Source organism: Monodelphis domestica, chromosome 2, assembly GCF_027887165.1.
Source record: "Monodelphis domestica isolate mMonDom1 chromosome 2, mMonDom1.pri, whole genome shotgun sequence".
Classification (NCBI taxonomy): Eukaryota; Metazoa; Chordata; class Mammalia; order Didelphimorphia; family Didelphidae; genus Monodelphis; species Monodelphis domestica.
Genome location: NC_077228.1, coordinates 167,939,272 through 167,953,325, shown reverse-complemented (window position 1 = coordinate 167,953,325; position 14,054 = coordinate 167,939,272).

Genomic DNA, 14,054 nt, shown 5'->3' with positions numbered 1-14,054 from the left:
CTCAATCCATTGAGCTACCCAGCTGCCCCTACATGCAGAAGTTTTTAATCTGGGTTCTTTAATCTTTAAAAAAAAAACCTTAATAACTGTATTTTTATATAACTTATATCTTTTGTAACCCTACTTATTTTATTTTATGTGGTTAAAGACATCTTGAGGAATCTGTACAAATGATTGCCAATGGAGTCTTTATGCAAAAAAGGTTAAGAACTCCTTATTAGAGGTAAATAAGAAAAGGTAATATAAAGGCAAATTGAGTAAATGTAGATGCTCTGCAAATATTCATTAGCCTACTGGATGAGTCCAGGAGATCAATAAGAAGAAAAACAATCAGAAAAAAATCAGGGGGTGTGAAGATTTGACCTCAAAGTAATTGAACATAGCTTCTAATGGAATCCCAGAGTGTTTTCAAGTGGGGATGTAGCCTATCCTCCAACATCTAGCATGGAAGTCCACAGATCAAGTAGGAGCCTAGAAATCTCCTGAAACTTTTTTATATATTAGGAGAAATTCTACCTTATCATGTGAGCTGTGATATTATTAACAATTTTCCTTACTTCTTAATCTCATATTGAACGTTATAGAACTTTGAAAAATGGAGGATCAAGGTCTCAGCTGTTGCCTCAGTTTCTGCATCTACATTTCAAGATCTTTGAGGAGATACTCATATCTGTTCATTTCCCCAGTGCAATGAGAACCTTTTAGACGGCTTCTCTTTTTATTGGCTTGTAACTCTAGTAGACAGGGAGGGGTCCCTTGGCTTTTTGGGAATGCAAAGCCAAAAATATGCTGAACTAAAAAGTTACAGAAATAGTTTAATAGTTATTAAAAACTAATTAATAGAATTATTTAATAATAAATAATTGTTATTTAATAATATATTTCATAAGGAAATATATACATCATACCACCTCAATATTATATATATATATGTGTGTGTGTGTGTGTGTACATATATAGACAGAGAGAGGGGGTGCAGTGGATAGAGTACTGATCATGAAGTCAGGAAGACCTGAATTCAAGTTTGACCTCAGACACTTACTAGCTCTGTGACTCTGGATAAGTCACTTAATCCTTATTGCTTCAGTTTCTCATTAATAAAATGAGCTGGAGAAGGAAGTGGCAACCCATTCCAGTATCTTTGTCAGGAAAATTCCAAATGGAATCATGAAAAGTAGGACATGACTGAAATGACTAAATAGCAACAAGAAATAGATTTATATGTGATTGGGAAGTTCTGGCTATCAGGTTTGAACTACAAAGTACTCATAGCAGGCAATAATAATTAGTTGCAGGGAAACCAGACACCTGAACCATCTTTGCCTTCAGGAAGAACTTTTGCCTCTGGGAAATGGCTTTCTCTTGGATCCTTTGGGTACTTTTATCTGAGGGGCTATTTCTGAGGTTCTCAGAGCTATTTTCCTTTCTAACTACAAACTTCTGTCTGAGGGCCACCTTCTCAAAGGTTCTTTGTTTGTTTCCCTTTCTATGAATATCATTGTCCAAATCCTAGAGGGGCAGTACTTCATATAGTGCAAAATGTTTCCTAACTTTGAAACGTTTCACAAGGAGAACATAACATAAAATAATATTGGAACAATAATTAACCCATTAAAATATTTGAATGATTTCTAGAAAGAAAAAGCTTTTAGGATTGGTTCATTTACATTTTTTATTAACCAAAAAGAAAAAATATCCCTGGGAAAGTACATTAATAAAATAAAAAAGTTTGAAGATTAATGTAGAGAACATTCAAATAAAAAATTAGAAAATTCACAAAAAAGAAGAAATCTTAAAAATTAGAAGACAAATTAGAAAGTAAAGGATATAGAATTGATAAATGAAACTTTAAAAGTCAGTAAATGGAATTAAACATATAACTTGGGAAAGAACTCTTTATTTGACAAAAATTGCAAGAAAAACTGGCAAGCAAAATGGCAAGAATAAAGGTTTAGATCAGCATTTTATACCATACTATAGTAAGCTGGAGATGAGTATGGCAATTTAATAGTAAAGGTCCCATTTTTAGAATAGAATAGAAAAAAAAATAGATGAGAATTAGATCAGATGTGCTAAGGGAAAAGCTTTAAACAAACAAGGCATAAATAATATAGGTAACTGTGATTACATGGAATTAAAAGGCTTTTGGACAAACTAAATTAATGCAACTAGGAAGAGAAGAGAATCATTTGGTTGGGGAAAAAGTCTTTCCATCAAATGAATCTGAAAGGAATCTCATATCTAAGATACAGAAAAAAAACAACACAAACTAATGAAAGAAATCAGAGCAAGAGCCATTCCTCAATGGTTAAATTATCAAATGATATGAATAAATAGCCCCCCCCCAAAGAAGTTCAAACTATGAAGTTATATGAATGATTCCTTCAAAGGTCTAATAATAGAAATGCATTTAAAAAAACTGGTTTTATTCTGGTGACACAAATGACAAAGATGATATAAATACTCCACTTCACCCTAATTAAGCACAAAGGGCCCAGATTTCTCTAATGAATTAACTAAACTATCTCAAGCATAACTAAGTATGAACATTTCTGAATCAATTTTGAAGAAGTGACAGATTTATATTATTAGATGAAATCATATGACATTATAGGAAACGTATTCATCGAGTTAAGTAGACCTGCTTTTGGCCTATGCAAATTATAGTAAGGCTGAATAAGACAGAGAAGTCCAACAGCAGATTCTAGTAATAAACTAGGCCAAGAGAATTGCCTTTTTAAAAAAAAGTATTTAGCATAGTACCTGGCACATTATAGGTACTATATATATATATAATATAATATATTAATATTACTTTATATTATTATTTGCAAATAATAATATAATATAATATAAATATAAAATAATATAAATGCTTACTCCCTTATTCTCCATTGACCAGAGGATGACTTTGTAAAATTCAAAAGATCAGAAAATTTGGATTTTTCATTGGTGTTAATAATCAGATCCCCAGAACATTAATGGCTGATTACTACATTGCATTCCTATGTCAGGACTTGCAAGGCACAATGAGAACAAACTAAACAGTCAGGGCTAGCCCCTGTAGGCTATCTGAGAGCTACATTTAAAGGTAAGTTCATGAGAACTGCATAAAGGGAGAAGAAGACTTCCAGTCGCTAAGAGTTGTGATGCGCTATGTGCATAGAACCTAGTTTCCCTATGGATTATTCTTTCTATCAATTGTTATTTCATCTTAGTAAATATCCCTTTTCTAAACTCTAATTAAGTCTAGCTAATTAATAATCCATGAGGAACACACCAGATGCTTTTGGGAAACACATAACATCAGTACTATAAACCTTAAACCCTTGGGTTTACCACTAGGTTTCTAACTGCCTTTTGGAGCCCTGGTCCACCAGTGGAAGAACTGAGTTATTGAAGTAGCTCAAGAGGATGCTACAGTGGGAGCAGATAGTGTTTAAGGGGTTAAAGAAAGATAGGAAGCAGGTAGACGACTCAGTAAATAGGTTCTGGACCTGAAGTCAGGAAAACCTGAGTTCAAATATGTCTTTGGATACTTACTAGCAGAAGTCAAAGATAAAGGATAAAAAAGGATGTGGAAAACTGAACAGTTAGCAAGGCAAATCACTTAACTTCTGCTTTAATCCACTGGAAAGAAAATGGAAGAACACTCCAATATCTTTGCCAAGAAAACTCCATGAAAAGTACAATCCACAGGATGACAAAGAATTGGACATGACTGAATGACTGAACAACAACAACAAAAAAAAAAATAGGAGCATTAATATACTGTTAGAGGAACTTAACAAATCATATTTTAAAAATCCTTATCTTCCATCTTGGAATCAATACTATGTATTGGTTCCAAGGCAGAAGAGCAGCAAAGAGTCATACAACTAGGAAGTATCTGAGGCCAGATTTGAATATATTATTCTTGAAAGCAATTTGGAATTATTCTAAGGGAATAAAATGTCAATATCCTTTAACCTAGAATTCCCACAGCCAGGGACATATCTGGAGGGATTCAAGATAAGACTAGTTTCACATACACAAACTATTCATAGCAGCACTTTCTGTAATATCAAAAAACTACAAACAATTCAGATGCTTATCAACTGGAGATTGGTTAAACAAATTGTGATGCCTTCATGAAATGGACTCTTACTATGTCATAACAAAATTTTAAAATGAAGAATTCAAAGAAATATGGGAAGACATAAACTGATGCAGGGTAAGCAGACCCATGATTAACCAAAAGAAAAGCAACAGTAAACAAAAGTCTGAATATTCCCTTCTCCAAGAGAAACCTGTCTAATTTCTTTAACCTATTCTCATATAGCACAGTCTTTCTTCACTGTAGCTATTCTCAGTGATATTTAGTGTTGTTTTGTGGATATACCTAGGTGGGTCTTTCCCCTCTCTCTTCCTTTTTTGGTTTAAAATTTTATGATAATATTTTAAGACACTCAGAAACTATGTCCTTACTATCCTTTCTTGACTTCATTCCATATTTGACCAGTCATTTGATCTCAATATATTTTAATAGTAAGTCCTGATTTCCAAATCCCATTATCAGATTCTAATTTTTTAGCTAACTGTTCAGTTTTCCACATTTCTTTTTCCATCTTCCATCTTTAACTAGCAGCAATAAGGGAACCTAACCTGTTGTCTTATGATATCCCATTTCTTGCTCAAAACTTTGCAATCTATAAATTCCCTAACCCACCCCAGAAGTTCAAAGGAAGACAATGCAGAGTAAAGGGAGAAGGATTTCCCTCTCTTAGCCAGAAAGATTCAGGTAGAGCCACTTGTCCCCATTTTTAGACACCACAGAGTGGTTCCTCCAATAAGATTACTCTGACTCTGAACCTAATCACCTTTGAGCAAGTCCAACTCACTGGGGACCAATCAAAAGTTCTCTGCGACCTACCAGCAAGGTCTGTGTCCTTCAACAAGGGACCTAGTTCATGCTCACCTTCACAGGAAGTACTATGGTTTAGCAAATCAACATAAGGGTCACCTCCAGTATTTCAGCAGGATAAATAGCCTCCTTGATACTTCTAAGTTATGAGTGAAGTCACTCAATCCTTCTTATTCTTTGGTTCTTCCTCTGACCTTTACTGGGTTATCTCCTACCAAGTAGCTTCTGTTGTCCTACTGAATCACTCCTGGCAGTACAAGAAGCTGCTTCCTTTCCAAAACATCCAAATTTCTCTTAAGGAAGTATCCAATTCATTTTTTAGCTTCATGTCTATACTTATCCTTTTTCTGTTCAGCCTTTTTTTTTATGACCTTCCACTACTCTAAGACTTCCTAACAAGGTCCAGATTAATCTTCTGACAATTCAGATCTGTTTTTGGTTTGTCATTGAAATAGTCCTTCCATTTTTAGGGGGAAAGAACCATATTTCATTGTTTTTGGAGTGTAGAGAAGTGTTTTTTCTTACACTCTCCTAGGAGAGATAAGCTTGCTTTTGGAACATAGGTAACTATTATTGGATATGTCAGAAAGACAAAGGTCACACAGTCATTGAAGGTCACTGCAACATTTGCTCACTCTCCATAATAATTGAATTCTTCTTCTTCTTCCACTTAAGTCTATCCATTTTTCCTTTTCCTCCTTGAATGTCTAAGTCCTCATTTGACCCTTTCCCAAATTACAAAGCCTTCATGATTGAAATCAATTTCATAATTTCATTTGTTCCTTTTTCCCCCCCTAGAGCTCATTTTCCTTTTCCTTTATCTACACAAGCTTCTTTCATAGAACCCAGAAGTAAAAAAATTGGTTTGACTTTGGAGTGAGAATTACACTGGTCTTTAAAATAAACAAGTGAATGTATTTGAATGGTCTAATTATACATGGAATCAATTTGGCATAGAGCATGGGTCAGGTGTACTGACACACTCAAACACATGCCCTACACCCTCTACTATATAGAGTTGTATAGGAGATGTGCTTGATCAGTTCTACAAATAAAACCCCCTGTTTTCTCAGTGTCTGCTGGGGAGGTGGGTTTTTCCACAGTTGAGGGAAGACTTTGGGGATTCCCCTTTTCTCATTCTACCAAACCAGTTTTTTTTAATATTTTTATTTATTTTTATTAAAGATTTCCCAATTCTATGTGCAAAATTTAATATTCATTTAGAAAATTAAGTTCTAATATTCTTTTTCTTTCTCCTGTGACTTCTTCCCTTGAGAAGGCAAGCAATTTATTATACATGTGAAGTGGTACAAAATGTAAACAAAATAAAACAATAAAAATAAAGAAAAATTTGAATTATGCTTCAATTTACATTCAGAGCTCATCAGTTCTTTCTCTGGAGGTAGTAGCATTTTTTTTATGGGTCCTTTGGAACTGTCTCCAATTATTGTCTTGATCAGAGTAGCTAAGTCTTTTGCAATTGCTCATCCTCACAATGTTGTTGTTACTGTGTATAGTAATCTTCTGGGGCTTCACTTTGCATGAGTTCATATAGGTCTCCATAGTTTTTTCTGAAACCAACCTAATCACCATTTCTTATAGAACAATAGTGTTTCATCACAATCATCTATCACAACTTGCTCAGCTATTCTCCACTGATGGGTGATTTCCTTAATCTCCTTGATTTCCAATTCTTTGCCATCACAAAAGAGCTGTTATTAACATTTTAGTATAAATAGGTTTTTCTCTCACTCCCCTTTTAAAAAATCGTTTTAGGATACTGACCTAGTAGTGGCTCAGCGAGTCTATACAGTTCTATAGCCTGTTGGGCATAGTTCCAAATTATTCTCCAGAATGGTTGAACCAGTTTGAAATCTGCCAACAGTGCTTAGTGTCCCAGTTTTTACAAATTTCCTCCAGTATTTGTAATTTTCCTTTTCTGTCATGTTATTCAGTCTGATAGGTATGAGATGGTTCTTCCAAGTTGTTTTAATTTGCATTTCTCTAACCATTAGCTTGGATTGTTGGGTTTACCAAAAATTAGACTATGGTCACTTACTACTGTTTATTGTATACCTAATCTATTCCACTGATCCACCATTCTACTTCTTAGTACCAGATTGTTTTCATGATAAATATTTTGTAATATAGTTTGAAATTTAGAGCTCCAAGGCTATCTTACTTAGCATTTTTTTCATTGAATCACTTGACATTCTTGCCCTTTTGTTTTTCCAGGTGAATTTTGCTGGGTTTTTTAAGTACTATAAAATAATCTTGGTAATTCGATTGGCATGGCATTGAATAAAGAAATTAACTTAGGCAGATTGTCATTTTTATTATATTGCTAGGCAGGACCATGAGCAATTAATATTTCTCCAGATGTTTAGGTCTTTCTTTATGTGTGTGAAAGGTGTTTTGTAACTGTGTTCATATAGTTCCTGGGATTGTTTGTCTAGGCAGACAGATGCCAAGTATTTGATATTATCTGGAGTTATTTTAAATGAAAGTTATCTTTCTACTTCTCTCAAATGAATTTGTTGGTAATATACAGAAATGATGATGATTTATGTAGGTCTATTTTATGTCCTGAAACTTTGCTGAAGTTATTTATTTTTAATCACTTTTTAAAGTTGATTCTCTTTAAATATACCATCATATCATTTGCAGAGTGATGGTTTTGTTTCCATATTTATGTTTTTATTCTTTCAATTTCTTTTTTTTTGTCATTGCTATAGCTAGTATTTCTAGTACAATATTGGATAATAGTGGTGATAATGAACATCCTTGCTTCACTCTTGATCTTACTGTGAGGCTTCAAGTTTATCCTCATTACAGATAATGCTTGCTCTTGTTTTTTAGATAGATATTATTTAGCTTTCTAAGAAAGGCTCCACTGATTCCTTTGATTTCTAGTGTTTTAAATAGGAATAGGTGTCATATTTTATCAAAGACTTTTTCTATATCTATTAAGATAACCATAAGATTTCTGTTGTTTTTGTTATTGATATGATAATTATGCTGATAGTTTCCCTAATACTGAATCAGCCCTCTATTTCTAGTATAAATCCCACCTGTTAATAGCACTTGATCTTTGTAATATATTGCTATAATCGCCTTGCTAGTATTTAATTTTTAATATTTGCCCAACTATTCCCTAAGGAAATTGGTTTATAGTTTTCTTTCTCTGTTTTTGCTTTCCCTGATTGAGGTATCAGTGAGATTTGTGTCATAAAGTTTCACATAATTGTGTTATATTTGTGTCATAATACGAATTTAGTAGGACTCCTTCCTTAACTATGTTTTCAAATAGGTTATAGGGTTTTAAGATTAATTATTCATTAAATGTTTAGTAGAATTCACTTATAAACCCATCTGGTTCTGGGGACATTTTCTTAGGGAGCTCATCAATGGCTTGATAAGTTCTTTTTCTAAGACAGGGTTATTTAAATAGTCTATTTCCCCTTCTGTTAATCTGGACAATTTATATTTTTGTTAATATTCCTCTATTTCACTTAATTTTCAGTTTTACAGACATATAATTAGGTAAAATAACTCCTAATAATTGCTAAAGTTTCATTTTCAACATTGGTGCATTTGTCCTTTTAATTTTAAATACTAGCAATTTGTTTTTCTTCTTTCTTTTTAAAAATGAATTTAAACAGTAGTATATTTAATTATTTTTCCCTGCAAAATCAGCTACTAGTTTTATTTGTTAATTTTGTTTTTTTTTTATTTTTACTCATTCTTTAGGATTAGATTACTTAGTTTCCTATTAACCTTTAATCTATACTTCCATGGCCTTTTATTAAATACAATTTCCATTGCTTTGTGGTCTGAAAGGATTATATTAAATATTTCTGCTTTTATACATTTAATTGTGAGGTTTCCATGTCCTAATACATGGCCAATTCTGAGAAGATGTCACATATTCCCATTCAGTTTTCTTTAGATGACCATCATATCTAACTTTTCTAAGATTCTAATTATCTCTGACTTCTTTCTTATTTTATGGTTAGTTTCCTGGCTTTTCAGAGAAGAAGGCTGAATTATAATTTTACTTTCTATTTGTTCCTATAACTCACTTAACTTTTCCTTTAAAAATTTGAATGTTATACCATTTGGTGCATTATGTTTAGTATTATTCTATTACCTATATAGAGTTCTTTTTTAAGCAAGATATAGTTCTTTGCTTATCCCATTTAACTAGTTTTATTTTTACCTTTCCTTTGTCTGAAATCATGATTGATATTCTTACCTTTTTTCCTTCCACATAAGAGATTTGGTTCTACTATGGGAGTAGAAATGCAAAAAACAGTATATATGGGTATGTGATTTGGGATTTAGGTCCTAAAAATATCTATATAGGAAAAATATTATTATATGGAAATAGGTATCAAGTGACAACATTTGTACAATCCAGTGGAATTGCTTGTTGGAGCTGAGAGGGAGGAGGGAAAAGATGAGGGAAAGAAAATGAATCATGGAAACATGGAAAATTTTTTAAATAAATAAAGTAGGAAAAAAAAGAGATTCTGTTCTAGCCCCTTACATTTATTCTGTGTGTTTCTCTGTTTCAAGTGTGTCTCTTGAAAACAACATATTGTAGGAGTCTAGTTTCTAATCCATTCTGCTATGTTCTTTCAATTTATGGGTGAAGTCATCCCACAGTTATGATTATAAACTGTGTATTTCCTTACATCTTATTTTCTTGTTTTTCCTTCTTTCTCTCTTTTTTTAACACTATCTCTTCTATTCCTGTTTTTCTTTTGACCAATGCCTTTTGTCTGACTTCCCTTTTATCACTTCCTCTCCTTTTTTTCTAATTCCTTTCTCTTCCTACTTCCTTCTTAGGGAAGTTAGATTTCTATTATCAATTGACATGCAGGGGGGGGGGGGAGCATCTTTATATGAATGAGATTCAAGCATTAACCCACTCCATTTCCCCTTCTATTGTAAAAGCTCTTCCTTGTGTGCCTTTTTTACACATGAGAAAAATTTTCCCATTCTTCCTCTCCCTTCCCTTTTATCCCAGAGCATCCCTCATTCTTGCCTATCCATTTTTTAATATCATCCCAACAAAATCAGTTACTCCTATAACCTCTTTCTGTGTAGAATCCTTCTAAATGCTCCAATAAGGATGCAGCTCTTAGAAGATATATATATATCAACTTTACATAAAGAATGATAAATAGTTTAACTTATTGTATGCTTTATGATTTTTCTTTCATCTTTACCTTTTATCTCAAGTCTTGTATTTAATATCAAATTTTCTGTTTTTCTCTGGTCTTTTCATCAGGAATGTTTGGCAGTCTTCTATTTCATTAAATATCATTTTTTTCCTTGAAGGATTATGCTCTATTTTGCTGAGTAGGTTATTGTTGGTTGTAATCTCAGCTTTCTTGCCTTCCTGATGATTATATATAAGGCAAGATGCTTTTTTTTCTCTTCAGTTTCTGAGAGTAATTTATGTAGTACTAGTACTAATTATTCTTTAGAAGTATAATAGCATTGGAAATACATTCAGATCCATGACTCCAGAACATGATATTTTATTCCCCATCATTCTCAGTGTTTTTGCCCATGTTGTCTCCCCATCACTAGAATATTCTTCATCCTTAATTCTACTTCCTAGAATCTCTAGACTCATTCAAAGTTTAACTCAGGGATCACTGTCTAGATGAAGCCCTTTCAGATTTCCTCTCTGCACCCTCCCATAATTGTTCTGTTAAAATTACTATGATTTTCCGTAGTATACATGGCATATTTATTTCCTTCCAAACAGAAGCAATGTGTACAGTGGCTAGACAACCAGCCCTAGGGTTAGCATTACATACTTTTAATTCTGATACATAGTGGATATGTGACCCTGAACAACTTAATAAACTATTCTGTGCCTCAATAAATTTCTTATTGTAATCTTCACAAACTATCCTATTAGAGGAAGTTTCCTCATGGAAAGCTTCCAATATGAGTAAAATTAAATCATAATTTTGTTTTTTCCCTTCTCCCAACCTCCCCAAAGTAGAATATAAATTCCATGATAGCAGCAAAGATATTTTTTGGTATTTGCATTCCCTGGTCTCCAACATAGTGCTTAATATAAATATAAATATAAAATGCTGATTTAATTGAACAGTGAGAGGCAGCAAAACCCATATAAAAATAATCATCAGGTTAACAATCTTTAAACTACAAAAATAGCAGTTCTTAATACTCTCATTTTCAAGCATGGTGTTAAGTAATTTTCCTTAACTCTTTTCAAGGAATATATTTCAAAGGAGTTATTAGATGTTTGGGAAGTATCAATTTTGTTTGAGCAAAATGGCATGTATATATTATGCACTATATATATATAAATACATATAAAACAGTTTATGCCAAAATTAACTTTTTTCAAAGTTATTAGACTGGTGGACTAAAATACATTAGAGATAAATTAATATATTCTCAAGAAAGCATTCAACAGAGTTTATCATATTATGTTTACAAAGAAGATGAAAAGATGTGGGCAGGATGATAGTACAATTAGGTGAACCAGAAACATCAAATTATTGTACCTAAAGAGTAGTTATTAGTGGATTGATGATAATTTGGAAGGACTCTAGAGAATGCCCTCTGAGATCATGTCCTTGGTATTTTAAACATTTTCATCAGTGACTATGATAAAGAGATACATGGCATTCTCATCAAATTTACAGATTACAGATTATTCAAGAGGAAGTATAAATACGAGAGAGAAAAAACTTGAGAGTGTTCACTGATGAGTTAAATTAAAGAAACTAAAATTTAATATAAATGTAGAATCTTATACTTGGCTTCAAAAAATTAACCTCAGAAATCCAAGATGTGGGTAAAGTAGCTAGCTAGTAGTTTGCCTAGAAAGAAAATTAATATAAACTTATTCACAAATAAATACGTATGCATGCTATATTCACATACATGTAAGAGCCACAATGCTTATATATGAATAAATATATAAAATATATACATATAAGCATATGTATGTATCCATATCACTTGTGGATCACTGTATTAAGATGGAGAGCCTTGTGTAGCTCAATGAAAGTATGAGATTTACCATTCAAGGCTACCCAAGAAACTATCCAAGATGGGCAGATCATAGTGGAGAGTTCTGACAAAGGGTGCTCCATTGGAGAAGGAAATGGCAAACCACTTCAATATTTTTTCCAAGAAAACCTCATGGATGTATTAAAATACTGGACATAAGGGCCTGGCATGTGATGGTCCATGGGGGTCCAAGATGTGAGTGAATAACTGAACAGCAACAACAAATATATCCATATCATACATATGTACATACATAAATAATATACCCATGTGTATATATGTACACATATCCCATTACATGTGTATATATATATACATACATGTGTGCATGTGGATTTTACTCTCCTATAAGCTCAGTAGTATGATGCAGCAGTAAAAAAAAAATCTTATGTGATTTTAGGTTATAAATAACAAAGTCATATCATCCACCACTAGAGAGATGATTGTTCCATTTACTGTAACCCAGCCAGGCTACACCTTGTATTCAGTTCTGAATACCACATTTCAGGAAGGACATTGATAGAGCAATCTGAATGGCACAATGTCTAGAAATCATGCCCTATGAAGACTGATTGAAGAAACTAGGGATATTGATCCCAAAGCAGAAGTTCTTAGCCCTTTTTGGTTTCTATACTTCATATCAAAGGGTGATGGAATTTGAGGTATCATACCACAAAGATAAAAACATTTCACTTAGGGGGAGGGAGAAGAAGAAGGTCTTCCTAACAGAGTTGCTAAAAAGTAGAATGGTAAATCTTAAGAAGTAACGATTCCTCTTCTTTCCCTCCCCAATTCCTTAACCCACGGTCTTTGACAAAATGCTAGATGACTGAATTTCAGGTATACTGTAGATAATTCTTGTTCAGCACAGTTGGATTAACCAGTTTCTAAAATTCCTTCCAAAGCTAAGATTCTAAGCACATAAGTCAACCAATGGTCCTTTGGGCAGGAGGCCATAACTGTGGCATCTTGATTCGGTACAAAGTTCCTGGGTATTGTTCTTGGATCTGACAATAAAAGCCAACTCTGAATACACCATACCAGAGGGCATACAGCGGGGTTTCAATAGCTTGGTCTCTGTTCAGCAATTCAAGAAGTGAATACCCAGGACACCTACTTGGAAAAAAATATGCCTTTGATGATAAGAATAATGCTCATAATAAATCACATTTATGTAATTATAAAACAAAATATATCTAAATTGCTTTCATCACAACAACCTTATAAGATAGGTAGAATATTATTATTATCCCCATTTTGTGGATGAGAAATCTGAGGCTCAGAGAAATTTAAGTGGCTAATTTAGAGTCAAACAAGCTAGTTAGTGTCAAAGGACTTTATCTGAGGCTTTCTGACTCCAGAACTAGTACTATTTCCCCTCATACTTTAGACAAATGCAGAGACTGGTTCTGGTGATGCAGAAGGAGTAACATGTATCTTTATGATCCAAATCATGCAGGGCATACAATAGTAAGCCTTTCACTTCCTGAAAAGGGTCTCTTCTTGAATGATAGGCTTAAGCTTTTTTTTTTCCACGTGAGGGCCTTTGGGCCTCAGCTGGCCTTCCTGGATGTAGTGCTCTTGCCTCTCCTGCCCATCACTGTAGCTTTTTCTGAAATGAGCTGAAGCTGAGGCTGTGGAGCTGGGAGGGATATCTGAGCCCCCTTTGGAAACTTGCCTACTTTTGCCTATCTAGCTAATTTCCTATAGATTCTCTCCTTTCCCCACCTTCAACATACAGAGAATTTAGCTCCATGAAGCTGATAAACAACTGGAAAACAGTTTTTGATATAACATTGCAAATCAATCTTAGACAGCTCCCACTTCTCTTTGCTGCTCAGTTGCTTGTTATTACAATTTTTGCGGGCTCTCTTCTGCTAGTCCTAGCTAGTTCTGTAAATACTAGGATCATATATTTGGAGATGGAAGGGTTCTTTAGTGCCATGGAGTCCAACTTCTTCATTTTACAGTTAAGGAAACTGAGACCCAGCGAAGTTAAGTGACTTGCTCAGGGTCACAGAGCTAGTGGGATTAAATTCTAGGTCATCCTGATTCCAACTTTAGTTCCCTGCTCACTAAGACC